General features: G+C 48.7%; 1 pseudogene; it reads right to left on the bottom strand.

Annotated features, from left to right (window-relative positions):
• Positions 1 to 551: 551 nt before the first annotated feature.
• On the bottom strand, positions 552 to 1418 carry LOC115320834 (annotated as a pseudogene).
• Positions 1419 to 5068: the final 3650 nt, after the last annotated feature.

The raw sequence follows: 5068 nt of genomic DNA on the forward strand, positions 1-5068 counted from the left end.
GAAGCAGACGGGTCATACAAATACGACTCCAGGCTGAATCGCCTCTCGGCCATCATGGCCACTGGTGATGTGGTGGCGTCCTCGTCCTCACTAATGTCATGTCCATATGCGACTAAACATTGCTTCTTTTTTGCAAACCTTAAACAAAGTTTTGGTTTGTCGTAAATGGTGAAGCAGACGGGTCATACAAATACGACTCCAGGCCGAATCGCCTCTCGGTCATCATGGCCCCTGGTGATCTGGTGGCGTCCTCGTCCTCACAAATGCCATGTCCATGTGTGACTAAATGTTGCTTCTTTTTTTTTGCAAATCTGAAACAAAGTTTTGGTTTGTTGTAAATGGTGAAGCAAGACGGGTCATACAAATACGACTCCAAGCCGAATCGCCTCTCGGCCATCATGGCCACTGGTGATGTGGTGGTGTCCTCGTTCTCACTAATGTCATTATGTCTGTGTGCAAGGTGCTGCTTTTTTTAAAACTTGCTTTAAAGTGTTTAAAAAATAAAATGCCCCTTCTTGCCACAACTCACACACTTGCAGTCCGCGAAGATTTTCATCAAAAAGCATAGCTTTGCTAAAGCAACGAAATGGAAGTCAATTCTAAAACCCATATTCGGGGCTAACCACAGGGTGGCATTAATTCCCTGAGAAACAGCTTTAAAGCATTAAAATTGACGAATGAAATCATAGATCACCAGTGATGTGTTTGAATAGGCATGGTAACGAAAGAGTTAAAGCAAAGTGCCCCGTGTTTTGCCATTCACTAGAGGCATACGGAAGTTGCTCAAAAAACAACAAACCTGGAACACAGGTTCGGCAAAATCAACCATGGAGATTGGGAAGGGTCGATAAAGCAGGTGAAATTGCTTCACCCTCCTTATCACGCGCTCAATGACTACCCTAGCGCGTGCCACGTGACGTGTGTGTGCCACATCATTCTCCGACATTTGTGGCTCATTTGTCTTTCGGAAAGGCGGAATGTGGACCTGCACTCCCAGTGGCAAATCATTAAATTTGAAACCTTTGTCGACCATGATCGCATCTCCTGGTTCTAACTGCCCCATTAGCCCACTCTCCTCAACGATCACCCCACAGTTCTGAAACATGGCAAATGTAGCCCTTGGGTGTACAGCCGACAACTGCCTTATACGTGTTATAATGCTTGTACGGTGAAAAGGTCTGCCTCCGAGCAAGCAAGGACGATGGCTTCTGAGTGCCCACCTCGGTTCCGTCAAGGACGACTCTCGTGTTAGGAAACCTGTGGAACGCGTCAGGGAGATTTTCCTAATTCTCAAGAACTGTCGGAAACGGAGTCAGCACCCTTAGCTCTTGCTGAAGAAAGTTAATCCACATTGAAAATACTTTACTGACTTGCCCTTCCGAAATATTGAAATTGTGGGTGATTTTTTTACCTACCATGCCTCTCCTCAGCCACACCAGGACCATGAAAAATTCGTCTGCCAGCTCTTCCCGCGTGCGGGATCTAGTCTCACCATGCCCGCTGTTCCAATAGTTAATTTTAGCTGCCCGAGGTTCCAGAAAATTAAACAATAACTTGAAGACAGAGAACTCGGGCAGCCCAGTGTAGAACATACCATTTTTGGGGTTCTCCTGGATCATGCGTAACCCCAGCTGTCTTTCCTGAAGACGTACAACCTTCGCATGGAGGCGCTTGTTGTCCGCCTCCAGGTCAAGGATTCTTTGCTGAAGTGCCGACAGCTTCTCATTGTTGAGGTGGTTTGTGGTCAGGGTGATGGCAGTGCCCTGCTCCGTTCCTGAGCAGAAATCAGTCATATTGCCACCTGCTCGGGTGCCTTATCAAGCGCCGAAGATAACATGGCTGTCTTATCAAGCGGCGGCCCGGCTGTGGGATCTTTTATTCTTTCTTTAGTTTGTTCCTCACTTCGTCATTTAGTTTCTCGAGGGTTCTAGCCAGAGCTCGTGGCTTCGCTTTCTTTTTCATTTGTAATTTGGTTTGTTCTAGTGCTTTCTAGTTACGGGATGTTATCTGGCAACACTATAAAAGGCGCGCTCGTGACGCAGCAGTCAGTCTTTCGCCAGTGCTCCGCTTCCCTGCTGCTCCGCCGAGATTCGACGCCCGCGACATACTGTAATTTTATTTGTTTTGGGCACAAGTTCGCCCCCATTACACGGTTATTTTATTCAGTTATTTCTTGACTCTTCTGCCTGTCATTCGTGACAATATGTCAATACTATGCAGCCTGATATATAAATAAAGGACATACTTTGCACACAGGTCAATGTTTGTTCTGATGACGGAGAGCTCGCTATGGCTTAACCTCCACGAAGATGGAAGGTTGTGGATTTCTGTAAGGCCTCATTCACATAGCCGTCGTTTCTCCCATCCCGTCACCGTCGCGAGGGGCGTTCCCGTCAGGGGAGAGGATTTTCGGCCCGGTTTTTGACGGAAAGCTGTGCCGCGCCGTTCGACGTAGGGAGCTGCTCTACGGCACCGGCGTCCAGGCGGATGACGGAGTCCCGCCCCCATCGAAGACCGACCAATCACAAGATAGAAAAGTTCCGTTAAGTTTGGAAGATTTTACATTGTTCGGTTGCCAACAGTGAGCCAACGCTTGTTGTGTTGTTTTTCTTGTTTCTTTTCGGCGGGAATTGCTAATAGCAGACGCAAATCCCTAATTTACAAAAAAAGAAACGTGCACACTAATGTTCAGGCACAATTATCTTTTTATTTTGTAATTTAAGTTGAATAAATAAGCAATCCGATCCAATCCAATCCTGCCGTCCCGGCCTCCGTCGCTTTGCTTGCGCGGCCTGTTCGGACACCCTACCGTTGCGTCCCTGCCTGGCGTGCTCCCGTGACGGTGACGAGATAGGAGAGGCGCCGGCTGTTTGAATGAGGCCTTATGCCTTCGTAAATCTCAGACTCAACATACAAGCCAAACAATTAAATTAATACCTTGGAGGTGTTGCTGTGTCCAGGGATCTCGAACCGAGACCTTGTCAGGTCCCTCAGACAGTGGGCTCAGGTCTGGACTGGCCCCAGTCTGAAGAGGGTCTGCGAGCGTCGAGTCCCCCTGTGGTGGCCTGGTCGGGACTGCAGCATTTGTCGGGGCTAGTTTGTGATTCAAAGCCAACAGACAATTTTAGCGATAAAGTTATCAAGCCAATTAACATCCCATGCTAACTTGAATGAGAGTTGTGGTTGAAATCGCTAACAATATAGAATAATTGGGACCATGTGCCGCTCGGTTGCTTCTAAGATCTTGCTCCCTGTAGCAGACGAAGCGGCAGTTTAAAATGAAGCCATAGCCAGCCGAGTCCGAATTTTCCCCTGATGCGATCTAAATGGCGAGTTGTATACGGTAATATCCCGAGTCATCGCCCATCCCCGAGCCATCGCCCACCCCATTTTTTGGGCCAATATCGATTTCCGAAAAAACACAGAGTCATCGCCCACCCCTTCAAATACCCCAGCACGGACTCTGCGATCCGCGAACACTCATCCTACCCGAATGACGCGGTCGCGGACCTTACAGTTGGAGGACGTCCGTGACAAAGTAAAACGAAGGAGGGAAAGACACTTCTTTTTGTTTACGCATTTCCTCCGTGAGCGACCCCAAAGTGGTCGTGTATCCGTGCGAAAAGAAAACGATGGAGATAACAAAATAAGAGTTTGTTAACGTAACCGCGGAGTGTTAGGTCAAAGTCTGTCTCCGCCGAAGGTCACCGCGAACCCGCTCCTTCTTCCCGCCCGTCGCGACCGCGGTTGTGCAATATTTTAGGCAAAGCCAAAGCGTAAATAAAGCTTTGCTGGAACGTCCTACATAGACGTTTGCAGAGCGTCCCAACCGTGCATTGATAGCCCGCCGTGCACGGACGCACGTATGTACGCACCAAACAAGTTGCGCAAGAGCTTGCAATTGACAAGGCGCCCGACTTGGCCCGACGCCAAAGTATTTGCCAACGCGACCGCCGGCTTTCCCGCTTTCCCAGCATTGCTCTTGGTCGCTTCTTTGGTCCGCTCGCTCGTTGCGCCTGGTCGGTTTTTCTATTTTCTTGTAGACTTTTCTTTCTTTTTTTTTTTACTAACTAGGAGAACATAATGGTGACATTCTTCCACGGAGCAAACGTTCGCGCTATATGCAGATCGGCGGTGTTTCTAGCGCGTATGCAAGCAACGGACTTCGCTATAGTAAAATATTCTTTCGTGAGCATTTTTTCTATAAAACAATGAAACTAAATCGAGTTTTGAGTTTGATGTATCTCTTGTGCATCAGCGCTAGATACGCAGAGAAAAATAGGCGGTTTTTTCCGCCTTTTTTCAAGTGTTTGTGCTCACCCACCGAGATATGGCCCACCCCACTTTTTTAACGAATTTCAGGCGGTAGGGCGGTGGGCGATGACTCGGGATACTACGGTAGTCAGTTTGCACCTTGGGTATGCTCCATCGAATCCTCGTCGGGTCCCAGTGGCCACAGGTCCGGAGTGATGGCCCCAGTCCGAAGGGGGCCAGCGAGAGCTGTAGGGGGCTGACCAGCAAGCTGCGAGTCCCCCCAGCTGTGGGCTGGTCAGCACTGCAGCATTTGTCGGGGCTGGTTTGTTTTTCAAAGACAGCATACAATTTTAGTTACAAAGTTATCAAGCCAATTAACACAGCAAGCTAACTTGAATTAGAGTTGCAATTGAAATTGCCAACATTGTGCAATAACAGGAATGTATACCTCACAGGTGTTTCTAATAGCCACCTCCCTGTGGCAGATGATGTACCAGGTTCAAATGCGGGCTTAGGGCTCCAGTACGAGGGTGCATTCCCCTCTCTGTCCGAACACAAAAGGAAACATAGTCAGTTCGCAACTTGGAGGTGTCGCTGCGCATAAGTGTGCTCCATGGAGACCTTGCATAGTGTCCCAGACACCGGGCACGGGCCTGCGAGCTGGGAGGCTCCGTGTTGCAGCCTGGGGGGGACTGCAGCTTTTGTTGGGGCTGGTTATTTCAAAGAGAACATACAATTTGAGTGAAAAAGAAAACAAATCATGCACACAATCACAGCCGCTCGCCAGCATCATCTGGCACGACTTGTTTCTAGC

This window comes from Ixodes scapularis, unplaced genomic scaffold, assembly GCF_016920785.2.
Source record: "Ixodes scapularis isolate PalLabHiFi unplaced genomic scaffold, ASM1692078v2 PGA_scaffold4__175_contigs__length_147842914, whole genome shotgun sequence".
NCBI classification, from domain to species: domain Eukaryota; kingdom Metazoa; phylum Arthropoda; class Arachnida; order Ixodida; family Ixodidae; genus Ixodes; species Ixodes scapularis.